This window comes from Pinus tabuliformis, chromosome 1_2 (genome assembly GCF_031772625.1).
Source record: "Pinus tabuliformis cultivar Carrire ecotype Pingquan chromosome 1_2, CPIR1, whole genome shotgun sequence".
NCBI classification, from domain to species: domain Eukaryota; kingdom Viridiplantae; phylum Streptophyta; class Pinopsida; order Pinales; family Pinaceae; genus Pinus; species Pinus tabuliformis.
Window position 1 is genome coordinate 495203201 of NC_142298.1, and position 20188 is coordinate 495223388.

A 20188-nucleotide genomic window follows, 5' to 3' on the forward strand; every position below is an offset into this window, starting at 1 on the left:
TAGAGAGAAAGACTGTTGACTTGTAAGTCTCCGCGAACGACAGGGTTTTAATTTACTTTCCTCCACGATTGAAGATCACTTGATCAACTAAAAATAAAGGGGAAAATGTTTTTGAATTAAATGAATTTTAGACGCTTTGACACAACTTGTTTTTTCAATTTTTAAGAGTCATGAAACAAAAAAAGATGACTCTAGTTGCCTTTGATTTTTAATGAGCCTGAAGTGAGAAGTGCTCAGATGGACCTTTTCCTTTAAGGAGTTTGAAAAGGAATGAAAGAGACTACTCTGGAAATCTAGATAGAGGGATTACCAAATCAATCGCAAAACTGTAGAATAATTTTTATGGTACGGCAGTAAATCTTCCCGAATGCTGTGTTTAGTGCATTGCGATCGATAGGGCGGTAGACATGGCTTCCTATGGATAAAGGATATAGCCTATTGTGGTCTCCCAATATATACTCGACGATACATGGGAGCACAAGTCTGTACTGGAACTTTTCGTCTCAAAGAGAAGGAATCACCCAACCAATAGTGAAAGCGACAGTTACCAGGATTTACGACGCCGGAATACGTCTCTAGCCTAGACTTCTAGATGTTGTGCGTTAGGTTCCAAAGCGTTTTTAGGTTCATTAAATTTATTTTACAGTTGATCTTTCTTAAGAAATTTTCCTTTCAGGTTCACCACGTGATGTAGATGTACAATTCCTAAAATGCAATCTAAGATGATAAATAATCATTTAATCTTCTTTCTGCAATGAAAATCCTAGCTACTAAAGAAAGAGAGATGATATTCTTTCAAACATAGAGCAGAGAGCACGCGCTATATGCAACGTCCTAAATCAAACCAACAAGAAGTCTAAATGCCAATGCACATGCATGTATTTGTTTTTAGCTTTCTTAATGTGTGAATGACAAGAAGAATGTTAATCACAAATCTGAATTATCTTTTCAAAGCAACAGTACTAGCAAGTTTCTCTTCAAAAACGAAAGGAAGATTATGACGACACTTTGCTATTTTGAATTGAAAACTACTTTTGACACTTGAAAAACTACTAATTCAAATCAAATACAAGAGTAACTGTATAATCAACCATCAAGAACAATAGAATTCTTTTCTTTGACTGAAAACGACACTTGCGACACTTTCAAATCAAAAGACGACAGTTTGATTATACTACCTTTTTGTAAAAGAGAACTGTAAATGGCACACAATACATAAAAACATTCACAATTCTTTGTACTATGGAGGCAGAATCATGCAAAAGAAGGGAGTTTCTGCAGTGGTATACTGATCACTGATAGCAAAACTCCTGAATAAAGCTGAAGACAGTGAACACAGAAACCAAAATCTGAGGGCAGAAGAGGTCTTGTCTGATCAGCGCACCTGCAAAATAGGAAAAGTGCGATGCAGCACACCTACTGAATATGGGAGGTGTGATGCATCCAAATTCCCAAGAGGAGAAGGTGCGATGGTCCAGAGGTGAGACTTCAACTGGGTTCCGAGTCACAGTTTGCAGCTCAGTTCAGGGATTTAGGCTGAGCAAGTGATGTTCAGTAAATATAAATCACAGGGGTTGATCTAATGAGGTTACTAGAGCCACCACTAGGGCAATTAGAAGGTTTTCAAATCGGTTGTTCAGTTTATAAACAAAACCCGGAGATAGACTGAAGTAGCATTGATCTACTTTGAACTTGCATAGAAAATGTAGTTCGAAGGCTAGTCGGCTTGACTTCAGGCTCTGTCTGTAAGTTTATAAAACAAATAAATATAGACAAGCAAACAATCTATTCGCTCCCTAGTGGAGTCGCCATTTTGTTATCGGGAAATCTAGTGTCCACTCGGAGCTGCTAGTCCCACTAAGACTAGTAGCTATCTTAGAAACAAACAAACTAAAACTACTTTCGCTTTCCTTTATGAGAAGTAGATAAGAGAGGAACAAAGGACACCAACCTCAGTCTTGCGCTTAGTTCCTTGCTTGGTTCCTCTCCGTTCTGACAGATGCTTGCTACTTTTCCTTCGTCTACACAGCTTCAAAGAGCACCTGTGGAATCAAAGCAACATAATACTATCGAGGAACAACGATCTATAATCATAAACAATATAGGACCAGATATATATTGACCACAAAAATGCATATGTCATCAAACATACAAGAATGTGGAGGAAAACTTGAATAGCTTTATTAATATCAAGAATAGAAAAGAGGATTACAACCAATTGTTCTGACCCAGCGTCATACTCCTAGCATGAAACCCCTTCACCTCATGAAAAGCTTAGATCACCCAACACTATGATATTCCACCAAGAAACCAACAGAACTTCCTTGCAAGATACAAAATTCCAGCCTCTAGATCTCTGGGATGAGGGATCCATATATAGATGATTGCAAGGGCGTGATTCAGCCTCTGGGATTTTGATTAGTGTCTTCTCTCTGATAGTTCTTGATTCCACTTGGAGATTGATGATCTCTTACTCATCCCTGGGTGAATTCAGAGAGGCAAGTGTCATAGGAGAAGTTTCTGGAAGATTCTATGATCATCCACCTCGTAAACTGTCTCTGCCATTTGTCCACTCTCACCCATCGCACCCTACAAAAGGGCTTTTCAGTATGCATCGCACCCTTTACTCTGGGCAGGTGGGATGCATCACACCCTTAGCACTAAGCAACCTGTATGGTCCAGTTTTGACCAGTTCTGAGTAGTTTCCTGTGGAGAACTTCTGGGAGATGATGTAATCAGCTAACCTTGTTCCTTTAGGGTATGGAACAACACTTTTAGGGACTTAGGAGCCCTTGGTTTATGGACATGTTTGATTGGGGTTGCAGTGCCCAAAAATGTCTATAACAATCCCAATCATCAATGCATGACCATATCAACCACACAAACCATAACCTCATGCATGGCAACAACCATTACTCCATTGTACACATTGCCACATGAAGCCATAAACATGCATAAGAAATTCCTAGTCAACTACACATACCCATGAATGCATATCGTCGAGAATAAGCGATCAATTCTTGTAACCAACCTACAAGTTTGATACATGTAATCAAACATACAAGAATTCAACCTAACATACAAGGATGTAATCAAGATGCACATAATCATGTACCCAATCATATACTCCTAACGACGCATTTCATAAAATCAAAATCAAGTTCCTCATGCTAACCTTACTGTTGGCTAGTTGAATTGTTTATTGATTAACAATCAAGTACCACATTAAATTGTCAACCTGGGAAAGTCTTTTATTTCAAAGGCTACCGCGTACTGTATGTACTTAACTCTAAAAGCATCAAAAATCTGTAGTATACATAATTCTCACGCTATGTTATAACAATGCATTGCAAAGATAAAGTGAAAGCAGTTAATTACAAATCTGAAAAGAAAAGTGATTGATGCTCTGTTAGCAGGGGACCAGGACCCTATCCTCCAAGCAAGGACGTTCAACACCTGCCCTTGTAACCAGATTGCTAATACACACTGCAATTCTAATTCACCGATGAAGTACAGTTTCAAACGATTAACAAAACAGAGTGCCAGCAAAAAGGAAATTATCAGAGGTAATGCTACAGAATCCAAAATAGAGTATCAGCAGAAAGAAATTACCAAACACACTTACACACTTGACAGAAAAGTAAATGAGTGAATCTTGTGAGGAAGGTGGGCCCGGTCCCTCTCACAAGATTCCCCAGAACACAATTGCTAGGTTAGGTGCTCAGAACAATCTTCTATTCATCTGCCAAAAGATCTAGTTATAATAAAAGTTTAGACTTTGCTGTTGTCTTTCAAAATTCCCCTTACAAAACTATTTTTTCTCCCCCCTTTCTCTAATGTAGATATCTCCTCTTTATATAGGAGACATCTATTACAATAGACTATCACAGTTCATTCAGTTAGACCTTTCTGTCAAAAATAAGAGTTACATGATGCCGTTACAACAGTGTGACAGTGTATTCTTTCTTGGGTTTCTTGCTGTTACACAGCTGGTAACTGAACTTCGACCATCTTCTTGGGATCCTCGCACTATCCTTTTCCGTTTCCCCATGGTTACTGATTTAGTAAACCCATGCTGTTCCTGATATTTTAGCAACTGTAACTGTGTTTTTCCCTTTTTGGACAGTTGTTGATCATGTTGCATCAGCGTGGAATTCTGGCGATCTTCAGATAGTTGTTGTTTGTTATTTCCAGTTGTTGCAAAATAGCATTCCCCTGCTTTAGATAGTTGCCGTTGCTGGCTGTAGCAACTACGTAGTTGCTTCTTTCGCTGTTGCAGCAACTGCGTAGTTGCTGTTTCTAGTGTTACAGCAACTATGAATTATAATTCCTGCAGACTTTAGACAGTCCAGCGGTTACTTGGCAACTTAATTAGCTTTTCCAAAGATAAATATAAAGATATTCATGAATATGCAATGAACAATTAAACGTATAGATATGCGGAGAGTTACTTCGTACCTTGGGGTGATTAAGTCATTATGTAATCAAAGCTTTCAAATATTGAACTGAAAAAGGATAGTATTATGGCAAAAATATAATGTCAAAAATGGTCAATTCTGAGTCCTAACATCCCCCCCAACTGAAGAGATTGCATGTCCTCATGTAATGCTTACTCTGAGTCTGAGTCGAAGTACTGGGATGAACAATGTAGATTACTGAGACAATAGTTATAGGAAGTGGCATCAAACTTCTTTTTGAACCCACAGACAATCTGTATTTGCCTCCATGTTGCTGCTTCTTCCTTGTTGGATAATCCAAACTGGCCCTTGTATTGTTCACCACATAACCATAGAAGTGGAAATTTAAATCTGTAGCCAATCCAATTTTCAGCACAGTGTTGCGTGCATCTAACATAGTAAGGTACCCTTGAGAGTGCTACCTGTAAATTAGGTGGATTATAAGGGTGATATTCCTGCCTCTCCTTGGGGCAGTTTTCCCAGAACAAGTTATTTGCCTTGACAGCCAAGGGTGCCTTAGTTCTCACATAGTGTTGACAGTCTCTCAGGACCACTGCTTGTAGTTGCCTGACATGGTCCTTCATTTTAGGATAACTCATCATTCTTTGATGTTGTGCAACGAAGGTGGCTGCGTTCTGAGGTTCAGTCCTAATCCACAGAAGGAAATTCTGTTCATTATGTTGAGCTGAGGTAAAAGCGTTCTGCCATGTAAGTTGGTTGGCTAAAAAGGAGATGAAAGCTCTCAGCTGTATGTCGCCAACCACAGGTAACATATTCATGTTTCTTTCTTCGAACATGGATTCATTATGGAGATAAAGCTCGCATAACAAATTTTGATCATTTTTAGGTGCCTCTGCAAAGGTTTGCATAAATTGCTCTGATGTAACCACCTGATGAGGTCTACCTTCTCTGATAGCCTTTATTTGTAAGAATGTGAGTCTTTCCCTAAAAAATGTTGCATAATTGAAAGAGGGTTTCCTTGTGGCAAGTATTTTTTGGAATAACTCAAACATCTGGGGCAATCTGGCTTTTAGTTCCTTAATTTCTTTGTACTGAGCTCTACACTGCTTAAGTGCTTCCCAGTTCTTATATGCATAATTGAACCAGGTCCCCTTTTGTTGTTGGAATGCTTTTCCTTGTGACAGCTAATATTCTCTCCACCATTTTCCTTTTAATTCTTGAAAACTATCTGTTTCTGTGCATGCATCACTAAGAGAGGGAAGTTCTGCTTGTGTAAAGGCATCAATAAGGATAATCTGTTCTGTGATAATTGGAGTAGGCCGGGATGATCCAATGTCTTCCTTTTCATTTCCAGCTACTGTTTCTTCTTCATGTTCTATATTCTGTACTAATTCCTGTGTATCTGCTTCCTTCTCTTGTTCGATGGCAATTTGGGTAGGCCGGGGTGAGTCTATGCCTTTTTCCTCATTTCCTCCTGTTTCCTGTGTAACTGCTTCCTCTTCTCGTTCCATGGCAATTTGAGTAGGCCTGGGTGAGTCTATGTCCTCTTCTTCATTTCCTTCTTTTTCTTCGCGTTCCATGGCAATTTGAATAGGCCTGGGTGAGTCTGTATTTTCTTCATTTTCTCCTGTAACTATTTCTTCCTCTCGTTCCATGGAAATTTGAGTAGGCCTGGGTGAGTTCATGTTTGCTTCTTCATTTCCTTCTGTAATTATTTCTTCTTCTCATTCCACGACAATTTGAGTAGGCCTGGGTGAGTTCATGTTTTCTTCTTCATTTCCTTCTGTAATTATTTCTTCTTCTCGTTCCATGGCAATTTGAGTAGGCCGGGGTGAGTTTATGTTTTCTTCTTCATTTCCTGATTCTTGTGTAACTGCTTCCTCCTCTTGCTCCATAGCAATTTGGGTAGGCCGGGGTGAGTTCATGTTTTCTTCTTCATTTCCTTCTGTAATTATTTCTTCTTCTCGTTCCATGGCAATTTGAGTAGGCCGGGGTGAGTTTATGTTTTCTTCTTCATTTCTTGATTCTTGTGTAACTGCTTCCTCCTCTTGCTCCATAGAAATTTGGGTAGGCCGGGGTGAGTCTATATCTTCCTCTTCTCTATCTCCTGTTACTTTCTGCATAGTTTCTGGAGAACTTGCTGGTTCTTGTGTTTCAGCAAGTTCTTCTGTTTGCTCCTGTGCAGTTTCTGGAGAACTTACTAGTTCTTGTGTGTCAGCAAGTTCTTCTGTTTGCTCCTGTGCACTTTCTGGAGAGCCTGTTGGTTCTTGTGTGACAATAGGTTCTTCTATCTGCTCCTGCACCGTTTCTGGAGAGCCTATTGGTTCTTGTGTGACAACAGGTTCTTCTGTCTGCTCCTGTACCTTTTCTGGAGAACCTACTGGTTCTTGTGTGTCACTAGGTTCTTCTGTCTGAGCAGAGGGTTGTGGTGTTTCCGTTTGTGGAACAACAGGTTCTTTTGTTTCAACCACAACAGGAGGGACTTCATTCATTGGTTCTGCCACTACCTTGTATCCTGCTTGAGTATATATCTCACCACAATTGGCATGCACATATTCATTGTCCTTACTCTTCTCTGCTGCAGATGCTACTCGTGCTAAAATATGCAGGCTAAATTCATTTTGATAGGCTTCCTTGACTCTTATTATTTCCTCCTGGTAGTCCTGAATTTGAGCTTTTAGAAATTCAATTTCTTCCTGCAGAGCAGATATGGTAGGCTGAGCTTGTGGAGCAGTCGGTTCCAGTGGAGGCAGAGGTTGTGCTTCAACATTGATTTGATCCCTTATACCTTCGACAGGTGGTTCTTGTGTGTCACCTGGGGTAGTGGCTGTTTCTTGTGTTGCAGCTTCTTGGCCAATATTACCTTGGGTGTCGGCAGCTGGTTCTTGTGTGTCAGCTGCCTTAAAATATGATGTCACGAAACTGTGAACACTCTACATCTCAGCCTCCGAGGGTGAGGGAGAGGAGTTTCTAGGGCTGGTGGTAATGCGGGTTTTTAAGGTGATGGGTGGTGAGCTGGGAGGGGTGTGGCTAGGAGATTCAACTATTGCAGAAGACTGAGTCCTTTGCTTGGGTAGAGAAGCAGGGAATTCAGACATTTTTCTTTTCAGACTGGCTTTCTAAGATAGGGACAGTGGTAGAAATAGCAGCTGCTTTAGCCGAAGCCCTAGTTCTTCTTCTTTTTGGTGGGGTTTCCATTTTCCTCTGCATTTTCCGTTTGAGCAAGGTAATAGGGATGTTATCATCAGAGTTGTCGGTAGAAATACCCAGTATATGAATGGATGGATTGGTTCTGTTGGGGGATGGAGTTGTTTCCGTGGGTATTTCTACTGCTGATTGCTCATTTTCAGCAGCTTGTGGGGGTGTTTGCTGGAGGACTTCTTTAGGCATTTGTTCTGGAATGTCATCTGCTTGCTGAGGGATTTCTTCGGGTATTTGCTCAGGAATGTTCTCTGTTTGCTGAGGGATTTCTACATCTGGCTGAGGTACGTCTTCAGCTTGGTGAAGAATTTCCTCTTCCTGATGAGGAATTTCCTGTTCCGGCTGTGGAATTTCTGCCTCTTGATGGGGATTAATGGGGGGTGGAGGGTTATTTAAGGCGAGGCCTCTATTTATCAGCAATTGAGCTAAACGGTGGTGTTTCAAGGAAAGAAGCGGACGCTTTGCGTTGACAGTGTAACGTGACATATTTTTAAGACATCCCAATAAATAATATGGCATATTTATCAACTGACCATTCCTCAAATGATTCAACAAGATGAAATCGTGCTGGTAAATTACCTGGTATCGGCCTTTGCACGTCAGGTATTGCTTCACAAATTCAGCAACTTTCGGCCATGGTTGAGGCAATGACTGAAGTGCTACGCCTCTGCCCTTGGGTTCTACCTGCTCACCTGGTTGAAGAAAATCCTGTTGCGCATTAAGGATCAAGTGCTTCCTACTGAACCACCGTATGCCATTAGTTGGTAGCCCGGTAACTTGGGCTATGACTTCCTCCGTGACTGGAATTTGAAATCCTTGAAGGACAGAAAATCCCTCTGTTAAATTGCATGCAAACTCAAGGACTTGCTGCGCGTCGAAGTCTGGAAGCCTCCTGAAATAATCTAGCCATCCTGCTTGCAGAAATATTTGATAAACCTAGGGATAGAGCTCAAGAAGTGCTGTTGTGCCAGGTTCATATGTAATGAGATTTCCTCCCATAGCTGCTGTTTCAGTGAATTTCACAGTTCAGAGCCGAGCTTCCGAATTTAGTTCAGAGTAAACCGTTGCAAATGGTAACATGCCGTGATAAGGTGACTTTTACATATTACCGGGAGAGTTAAGGGCAGCGGCAGTTGGCGTAGTATGTAATTATGAAAGCGCTTCGGTAATCCCCCCCCTACGAGTAAGTGAAATGATTGGAAGTACAATTATTTGGTAGTTCTATTAGCTTCTCCGCATTAACTATTATTTAAAGTCCATACATAATCATGCGTACCTTTATGTTTTACCTTTTTGGTTGCTGCGTCAAAAAGTCTTGTCTTATCTTTTGTTGGATCATAATGATTACAGCGGGTCTAAGAGCATGGGAGTACCGACGATTTTTAATAATAATGACGGGAAGTGATAGTGGAGTATTGTAATCATCACGAGAAGTGGTGTATTTTATAAAAATTCGTTTTTTGGGGGGGCTGAAGTGGTAAGGCTGGTGTTTTTATAAATGAGAGAATTGCTAAAAAGGTATTACGGGATCGGGAAGTAGTGTTGCAGCAACGGGATTAGTGTTGCAGCCACTGGAAGTGATGTTACATCATCGGGAAAAGATGTTGTAGTAACGTGAAAAAGTGTTGCAGCAACAGGGATCGGTGTTGCAGCAATGGGAAATGGTGTTGCAGCAAAGGAATTGGTGTTGCAGCAACGGGAATTGGTGTTGCAGCAATGGGAATTGGTGTTGCAACAATGGGAATTCCAAGTCCACAAAGTGATTCCTTTAAAGCTTTCGTTCTTAGCTATTTTCCACAACTCAAATTTGCAAAATACTGAAATATAATATGGTAACCCTTGGCAGGGATTATTAGTAGTTTAAAAAAGAATATCTAATCTAAAAAAAATGCATAAATAAAAAGAAATTTAAGTGCTTTTAGGGACAGCAAGTTCCCCTGGAAAAGAATACTGTTTAATTGCCATGCAAGTGGATTTAAAATCTTCTTTAGAAACAGGCCTCTGATATAAACGGAGTCAATAGCCATTCACTAGTAGAGGTGTTCTGCTTCCATCAATTGTTAAAAGTCTAACTGTCCCATTTGGAAAAACAACATCCACTTCATAAGGCCCTAACCACCTTGTTCTTAACTTACCTTGGAAATTCTCGAAACGGGAATCATAAAGTAGAGCCTAGTTACCTTTCTGGAACTGCTTTTGCTTGATGGTTATGTCATGCCACCTGCTTCTTTGTTGCTGTATCATGGTTGTCTGATGGATGGAATCCAGTCTTTTCTCATCCAATTCTTGAAGTTGCTGTAACCTGGTTGTCTGTGCATCAGTCAAATCAAGGTTAACAGCTAAAGCAGTTCTTAAAGTTTTGATCTCAAACTCTATAGGGAAAATAACATTCTTTCCAAAAACTAATTCATAGGGTGAAAAGCCCGTAGTATTCCTCCAAGTAGTTCTATAGGCCCATAATGCCTCGGGCAACCTTTGAAACCAGTCCCTTCTATTCTCCTTTATTGTTTTTGTTAGAATGGCTTCTATGACTTTATTGGTGCTTTCTACCTGCCCATTTGCTTGGGGGTGATAAGGTGTAGTCATTTTGTGCTTAATATGATATTTCTGAAGCGTATTTTTGAAGCCATGAGAGTTGAAAGGAGGTCCTCCATCTGTGACTAATTCTCTAGGCAATCCAAATCTAACAAAGATTTCTTCAAATAAAAATGTTAGTACTGCTTCTTCATTAGCTTTCAGGAGTGCCTTAGCTTCTACCCATTTAGTCATGTAATCTGTGCAAACCAATATGTACACTCTTTGATTGGATGGAGGATTAATGGGACCTATAAAATCTGATGCCCATTTCTCAAAAGTTTCAAGAATTACCTGGGGATTGAGTGGCATTTCATCCCTGTGATTAGGCTGGCCCATTCTTTGACAACTATCACAGGCCTTGACATATTTTCTAGCATCTTTGAAGAGTGATGGCCAATAATAACCCATTCTGAGTACCTTGTGTGCTGTTCTTTTATATGCAAAATGCCCTCCACAAGGGCCATCATGACAAGCTTTTAGCACATCATAAATTTCATCTTCACCAATGCACCTTCGGATTTCTTAATCAATTCCTGTATGAAAAAGACACCCGCTTATCCAGCTGTACCTAGCACTTTGTTGGATGATCTTTCTTCTTTCCCTATGTGATAGGTGTGATGGTAATTTTCCTACAACTAGATAATTGGCAATGTCTGCATACCAAGGTGAGTGAGCAGATACTGCAAATAAATACTCATCAGGAAAAGAATCATCTACTGGAGCATTTTCATAAGTTTTTAATCGAGAAAGGAAATCAGCAACTACATTTTCTTTTCCTGGCCTATCTACAATTATGATGTCAAATTCTTGCAATAATAACAACCATCCGGTGACTCGGGCATTTGTAACTAATTTATTCATCAAATATTTAATGGTCGAGTGATCAATATGCACAAAAGTAGTGTAGCCAGTAATATAATGTCGAAATTTATTTCTTGCATAAATAACTGCTAGAAATTCCTTCTCAGTGACTGTATAATTCAATTCAGCTAGTGTCATATTCTTACTGATAAAATAAATGACATAGGGAAGAATATTTTCTTCCTGACCCAAGACAGCTCCAATTGCAGTGTCTGAGGCATCAGAGGATATATGAAAGGGTAGTGCCCAATCAGGTCCTCTCAAAATGGGAGCTGCAGACAACTGTTGTTTAAGTTCATTAAATGCTTTTTCACAATCATCAGTCCACTTGAATTCAACATTTTTTTTAATAACACAAATAAAGGAGAAGCTATTTTGGAAAAATTCTTAATAAATCTTCTATAGTATCCAGCATGTCCTAAAAAGCTTCTTACATCAGTTTGTGTTTTGGGGATAGGGAGGGTCTGAATTACCTGTATTTTAGCTGGATCGACTTGAATTCCTAGGAATGAGACAAAGTGACCCAATACAATACCTTGATTCATCATCATATGACACTTTTCAATGCTTAAGGCGAGGTGTGCTTCTATACACAGCTTGAGTACTTTTTCAAGATTCTGCAGTGCATCCTCAAAAGTCACTCCATAAGGAGTAAAGTCATCCATAAATATTTCTAATGAATCATTTAGCATATCAGAAAAAATCCCTATCATTGCTCTTTGAAATGTTGCTGGAGCATTACATAGCCCAAATGGAAGTACCCTGTAAGCAAAGGTCCCCCATGGGCTAGTAAACGTGGTCTTGTCCTGGTCTTGGGGTGCAATCTTAATCTGATTATATCCACTAAACCCGTCCAAGAATGAAAAGAATTTCTTACCTGCCAAATTATCCAATACCTGATCAATGAATGGTAAATGGAAATGATCTTTCTGGGTGGCTTTATTCAGTGCTCTGTAATCCACACATACTCTCCATTTGCCATTTTTCTTGGGTACAATTACAAGTGGGGAAACCCATTCACTATCAGATATAGGGTATATAAATCCTGCATTCAAGAGTTTTTGAAGTTCCTCCTTCACAATTTCCCTTAGGTTGGGATTCATTCGCCGCTGGGGTGGACAGACTGGTCGGGATCCCTCTTTAATATAAATACGGTGAGTGCATAGCTTAGTGGAGATCCCTTTCATGTCTGTATAGTCCCATGCAAATGCTTCTTTATTTTACTGGAATAACTTTATTAATTGCTGTTTTTAATTATCAGTTAAATTAGGATTTATATTTAGTGTTTCGCCAGGCTCTATTTCTATTGTTGTACTTTTGGAGGGGCTGCCTACTGTTGTCTGAAATAAATTTTTATCTTCCAAGTTCTGCTGAGATTCAGATTCCAAGATTGCAGTGAAGTGATTGTACATTTCTGGGTTGACCGAAGAAGGTTCAGAAATGAAGCTGCTGATTAATTCATCTTCGGTAGAGTCTTTGAAAGTTAAGGCTTGTCCGATAGTCAATATAGGTTGGGTTTCTTCATCTTCATAATCTACCCATACCGAGTTGTCATTATTAATCATGGGTGTAGCATGAGGATAAAGGGTAAGCTGTTTTGTTTCCTGTCCATTAGAGATGGTCATTGATCTTGATCTACAGCTAATGAAAGCATCTGTTGTAGCCCGCCAAGGTCTTCCTAGAATCAGCGGATGACCCCCCAACTTTGTTTTAGTTTGTAACACTACAAAGTCAGCTGGGTAATTCCAGGATTCTACAGAAATTATTAAATCTTCAATGACCCCTTCCGGTTTAATTGTAGAGCGATCAGCCAATTCTAAGATGGTTGGTGTTTCCCTAATAAAGTTTTTTAACTGAAGCAATTGTGCTGTTTCATGTGTCATAATATTCATTGCAGCTCCTAAATCTACTATAACTTTAGAGACAAAGGTTTTTCCAACCTGAACTGTTACTGTAGGGTGACCAGGGTCACCATATTTCACAGGAGGATCTTTTTCTATTATTAAAGCAGTCAGTTCTCCCATCACATGAACTGTGAGGGGGTCCTTAGCTTTTCTTCCAGGTTTTTTTATGCAGATATCTCTAACAGTCCTAGCATAAATGGGAACATCTCTTAGCGCTTGCAACAATGGGATTTTAACATACAAATTCTGTAGTTCACCTAAAAGGTTAAAAGCAGGTTGCTCCAGTGTTTTAGTGAGAGCCAGACGTTCAGGGAATGACGGATCTGTTGTTTGATCATTGTTGTTAGATGCTGATTCAACTATTTCAGCATTATTGTTAGCTGGTTTTTCTTTTCTAACTTCCTCTTTATCAGAGTCAGTGATGTCATCAATGATGGGTTCAACAATTCTCCCTGAACGAAGATGGATATCGTTACATTGCATGGGGGAGACAGGCTGATTTTGAATATCAATTAGTTGCAAGGCTTTATTATTATTTGGGTTGGGGTTGGGTTGCACAGGTAGTTGCGGTCTAATTGCCTGGTTATTTGGAGGAGTATTGGATGGTAACAAAAGAGACTGTTGATGTTGAGGAAATGGCATCTGTTGGGCTGCCCAGCCTGGGTTCCATTGATTAAAATATGGTTGCTGGGGAGCCCAAGGATTCCATATGGTAGGATTAGGAAAAGGAAGATTTGGTTTCTGCATAGGTGGAAAATTCATTGTGTTAAAGGGTGGGTACTGCATTTGGTTCATGGGTGGGTAATTCGTTTGAAAAGGAGAATGATTATTCCAACGATTAAATGCTGTGTTAGAATTCATACCTTGTCTTTGTGGCCATTGCCTCCTCTGTGTCATCAGGTACACTGCTTCAGCCTCTTCTTCAGTTGACTGCAATGCTGCTTTAATTCCAGGCAGAGAGGGGCATTGCTGGGTCTCATGGTCCTTTTCGCAGATCGTGCAGATTGGTACCTTATCTAGTGGGCATTCCCTGAGTGGGTGTTTTTCTCTGCATTTGGAACAAAAAATGGCTAGGGCAGCTTCTGCTTCTGCCTATTTCTTCTTTACCTGCAGAGCATCAATTTGTGAAGCAAAAGAGCTTAACATCTCAGTTTTAAATTCTTCTAACAAATTACCTATTTCAGCCCTTGTTTCTCCTCCACTTGCTGACTTCTGAACTCTTGAATATACATTGTCCCTACTTTTTGATCTACTCACTGCACCTCTTGAACATCTCATGCAGAGATTGATAATTTCATCAAATGGTTCCTTGGAAATGTCCCCTTTTCCCAGCATGTTTAACATGTCTAAGCAGTCATCTCGTACCCCTTTCAGCAATATAGTTTTCAGAATATCTTTACTCATGTTAGGGTGGTCAGACCGCTGCAGATTATACTGCAATCTTTCCACAAAATCTTCTAGATTCTCGTCCTCCTTCTGAACCATTTTAAACAATTCTTCCTTCCTTTCCCTTGTCCGGCAGTAATCTTGATACTTGGCCAGAAAGCTTTCTTTCATATGATCCCAGGTAGTGATCGCCTGAGCTCCTAAGCTCATAAACCACCTTAACGCATTCCCTTTCAGTGTTGCTGGAAACAGTTTCAGTTTCTTATTAGGGCTCACATAATCATAACTCCTACATAGTATATCGAATTTAAAGAGGAATTCATCCGGGTCTTCAGAGGATAACCCATGAAAGTTGGGTAATGCTAAGAGTGGAATGTTTTTCATGGCGATTGCTCCTCTCGGGAGCTCCCCAATATGGAACTCCAGGGTAGAGAGCAAATTTTCCCCTCTTCCTTCTGTTCTGTTATCCTCCATTGGTCCTTTTCCTGAATCACTTGCTTTATCTTTTGTATCTTTTGTTTCTTCAAGTTCTTCTACCGGTTCCTCAGTGTATTCTGGTACTTCCAGCTTCCTTTCAGGTCCCAGTACTTCCTCCGTCTGTCGATCTGTTTGTGAGGAATACTAGATCTGAGGTCTCCGGGAACTTGTCCTCTGTGATGTTTCGGCCTTTGAGATGATTTCGTCAATAAAGGTTTTTCTTCCTCCTCCGCCTTTTCCACTTGTGAAATTAGGTTTCCTGCGTCCTCTCATGCACCTGTTATTCTCAAAAAGAAATCATTAATGCTTTTAGAAATCTCTAGTTGCCTTCCCCGGCAACGGCGCCAAAATGTTGGCTAGTTGAATTGTTTATTGATTAAAAATCAAGTACCACATTAAATTGTCAACCTGGGAAAGTCTTTTATTTCAAAGGCTACCGCGTGCTGTATGTACTTAACTCTAAAAGCATCAAAAAGCTATAGTATACATAATTCTCACGCTATGTTATAACAGTGCATTACAAAGATAAAGTGAAAGCAGTTAATTACAAATCTGAAAAGAAAAGTGATTGATGCTCTGTTAGTAGAGGATCAGGACCCTATCCTCCAAGCAAGAACGTTCAACACCTGCCCCTGTAACCAGATTTCTAATACACACTGCAATTCTAATTCACCGGTGAAGTACAGTTTCAAACGATTAACAAAACAGAGTGCCAGCAAAAAGGAAATTATTAGAGGTAATGCTACAGAATCCAAAACAAAGTATCAGCAGAAAGAAATTACCAAACACACTTACACACTTGACAGAAAAGTAAATGGGTGAATCTTGTGAGGAAGGTGGGCCCGGTCCCTCTCACAAGATTCCCCAGAACACAATTGCTAGGTTAGGTGCTCAGAACAATCTTCTATTCATCTGCCAAAAGATCCAGTTACAATAAAAGTTCAGACTTTGCTGTTGTCTTTCAAAATTCCCCTTACAAAACTATTTTTTCTCCCACCCTTCTCTAATGTAGATGTCTCCTCTTTATAGAGGAGACTCTATTACAATAGACTATCACAGTTCATTCAATTAGACCTTTCTGTAAAAAATAAGAGTTACAGGATGTTGTTACAACAGTGTGACAGTGTATTCTTTCTTGGGTTTCTTGTTGTTACACAGCTGGTAACTGAACTTCGACCATCTTCTTGGGATCCTCACACTATCCTTTGTCGTTTCCCCATGGTTGTTGATTTAGTAAACCCGTGTTGTTCCTGATATTTTAGCAACTGTAACTGTGTTTTTCCCTTTTTGGACAGTTGCTGATCATGTTGCGTCAGCGTGGAATTCTGGCGATCTTCAGATAGTTGCTGTTTGTTATTTCCAGTTGTTGCATAATAGCATTCCCCTGCTTTAGATAGTTGTCGTTGCTGGCTGTAGCAACTGCGTAGTTGCTGCTTCCGGTGTTGCAACAACTGCGTAGTTGCTGTTTCTGGTGTTACAACAACTATGAATTATAATTCCTGCAGACTTTAGACAGTCCAGCGGTTACTTGGCAACTTAATTAGCTTTTCTAAAGATAAATATAAAGATATTCATGAATATGCAATGAACAATTAAACGTATAGATATGCAGAGAGTTACTTCGTACCTTGGGGTGATTAAGTCATTATGTAATCAAAGCTTTCAAATATTGAACTAAAAAAGGATAGTATTATGGCAAAAATATAAGGTCAAAAATGGTCAATTCTGAGTCCTAACACTTACTACGATCATTATAAACATGTTGCAATGCAACAAGCACATGGAATGCAAGTGTAAGAGACACACATACAACTCACATGCATGCATGACTAAGCACCTTCACCAAGGATAGTACAACCATGCCCTGATACTAATCTGTAACATCCCCTCCTCCCAAGTCCACCCAAGAATCCAACAAGCCAGGCAAACATGTGATGAGAGAGGTCACTATAAGGGATTCAATCTACTTGGTGACCTTAAGGAAATGAAATCCATAGAACTCATCAAACAAACCCATCCACATCAGCAATTACACCCCTAGGAGACATGTCAACCACCCAAACATCATGTCCCTAGCTTCCACTGATGTTTTAAGCCTCTTAACCCAAAGTCGCTCTTATGCTATAGGCAAGATAGTGACCAACAACTCAAAGTCACTCTCATAATCCTCTGTGCTAGCAACTGTGGAATTTTCTCAGTAGACCTATTCCAGTGACCACGAGATTTGAGCAACTTTTCTAGCCCGGAATCCTGACCTCTACCCAGAACTTGCTACAACCTTCAAAATCCATCAAAGACATGATAACAATGACTAATTCTGAGCATCCCCAACTAGGACTGACGCTCTATCAAACACTTGGCATTAATGCAATCTACAGGTCTAGGATACAAGACAGAGCATACATGAATGAAAGAACTTATGAAACATAGCCAGAAGGATCACCTCCTTCTCCATTGAACTATTATATCCTCAATTAGGTCTTGCATCCATCCATTTAACAATTACAAGTAAATACATGAAATAACCATGACATGACCCAATCATTTAACCATGCTTATAACCAACATAAAATCATATAAATATTAGAGATATGACAACCATTTAATCCACATATAAACCAGTGCAAAAGTAAGAGAACTTAGCTTTTATTAGTCATAGAAAAATCTAACTAGGTTTGAGACTTCCATGTACCACCCGACCATAGACATGGCTAAACCAACTCTCTCTTTCAGCGAGTCACCCCTGTTCCATATTCCAAGCATGAATGTGGGATCTCATAGAACAACCAATCCAAGAACAACCAAGGGAATCCAGAGGTTAAACCACCTCCACCCTCACCAAACTATGATCACACCAAAACCAGTGGCCTGATCACAACCGAACCGAACTTGGGAAGCCATCTGGAATCCATGACTATCCTTGAGTATTTTTTTTGTCTCCTTGTCTCTTAGGTTTTACCACAATCCAATCATAGATCACTAGGCCCTAAACCAAGACTAGTCTCTCAGGATTTACCGCAATCCAAACCCAGGTCACTATGCCCTAAATTGAGACTCCTCCCTTGGGCTTTACTATGTATCCTGCCAAGACTAGTCAAGGTATTCCTAGGCCTTTGGGAATGAAACTTGAGACCACCTCTGCCCCAGATTCCAAAATCCATTCAGCAAACCAAAGCTCAAAAGCTGAAATAAACATCCCAACATCATGGCATCTAGAAAAAGGCAAGGCTAGGCTAAAAACGATTTCCATAACCTGGAAAAACCATTCCATTGTCAGAAAGAGAAACATACACAACCATGCAAATACATGCATGTCCAAACCAACTAGGAAATCACACATGCAAATGGTTAACTACAATTATTCTTGCTGAAGTTTCTTGATCCTACTCTTCTTCCTTGATCCTTCCTTTCCTTCCTTTCCCTTTTCTTGCTTTTCCTTCCTTGATCCTAGCTATTGTGCTCCAAGAAAAATCTAAGTGACGAAGAGTGGGAGAGAGAGAGAATAATGAGACTAATCCAAACTTGAACTGAAAAAATGTTAGGAAAATATTTCCAACTGATCCTCAGAAGCTTTTTTATGAATAAGGCATCTAATTTCTTCATTTTCCATTATTTTCCTTTAATTTCCTCCTCACATGCAACCTATGAACTTTCACCTTAATTTTCTCCTATTTTCCTTTATTTTCATAAGTAAATGGGCCAAAAATTCATTTTTTCCTTTTAGTGCCTTTGTCTTAGCCTTTGCCAATTTTCCTTAGCCAAAACACACATCCAGTGATCCTCACTAGGATATATTTGTGCAACATTCATCTTGGAATAAGTGTCCCGTAACCGTGGTCTTATTTTTTCTTTATTAACTTTTATTACATGAAATTCTCACAAGGGTTGTTATAGTAGGACTGGTTCTCTTTCCCTGCCAAATGCGAAGAAATTATAGATGAAAGAGCATGTAGTGCTAGATGAAGCTATTCCATTACCTAGCCTCACAAATTCTCACCACAATTCATGGATCCCACTGCATCCTAAAACTGGAGGCACTCCATTTCTCATCCCCAGCTCATGGAACTGAGAGTTAGAGGTGCCAAAGATCCTAGAATTTATGATTCAGTGACTTCATTTAGAGAATGTGGACATTCGTGGCCAAAGGAGTCCACATTCACTGATCCCTTTTCAAAGGCACAAAGGCGAAGAATTGAATCATGCAAATGATGACAAGAATATTTTATGGGCTCACAAGGAAGAAGAGGACGTTGGTTTAAGTAAAAAAATGGAACACAAGCATTCAACCTTTTGGACCTAGAAAACTATGAAGATTCTCTCTCATATTGGGATGCACCACTTCAACTACATATTCTTTGTTGACGTGAATGTCATCCATGGTATCTCACATTCCATAAATGGGTTAATACTCAATGTTAATTTGAGAAGGAAGGAGAGAAGAGATGGAGCTGTATACATAAGGATAAAAATTTGTTGATGAGGATGAGAATTATCATATTGGGAGTTGTAGGTTCAAGGGTCATGCAGAGCATCAAGTAGGAAGAATTTCCAGTGGGGTTTTGAAAATCCTACCCAGTTCATCTCAGGGAACTCCAACTATAGGGGTTATTCTTAGATTTACCAACGTCACATATAGCAACGGTTCCCCTTTTCAATCGCAGAGGGGTAGGGATGATCTTGTCAATTTCATCTTTGAAAAACTACCAAAAGTGATATTACCACTATTTCCATCCCTTTTATCGAGAAATCTTAGTAAACATTCATTCAAAGCATAATTGAATTATTTCCTTAATGATTCTTTTATGATCTCAAATCGAATCATTCTTCCCTTATTTATATAATTGTCTAAGAACTACATCTCACAAATGATTCTTATGTGCTTATTAGATATAGGTATTTTGATAAATTAGCAGAAAATGAATTGGCAAGAACATATTATGTCAAAACAGGATTCACGAGAGAAGCGCATACGCATACACTTTCCTACAATTCTGAGAAAAGAGACTCGAATCTCTAATACTAACTGAGAAGTGACAAACATAAAATAAATAATGAGTGTTTTTCAAGAAAAAGACGATGATGTAGAAGCCTTTCTTGCATGAAATAAAACTGCAAGGATGACGAATTAAAGATTTTATGTTTTACTTCCTCTATCTTTGAAAGGGTAGCAACCTTATACAAATTCATGCTCTTACAATAAATTTGTGGAGAAATTGTTACTATACCACATGGCACATTTTCAACAATCTCTTAAATGTAATGCCAACAAAGACAAATATCTATAGCAACAACAAATGAAGCCCAAATGAATCCAACAAGAATTGTGTATCATTGGGCAAGCCTAAGTTATCAGGTGTAGAATCA

At 39.5% G+C, this 20188-nt stretch overlaps 1 pseudogene; it reads right to left on the reverse strand.

Moving 5' to 3' along the window:
* Positions 1-6910, reverse strand: part of LOC149206494 (UDP-rhamnose/UDP-galactose transporter 6-like) — a 76070-nt pseudogene extending 69160 nt beyond the window's left edge.
* Between the last annotated feature and the right edge of the window lie 13278 nt (positions 6911-20188).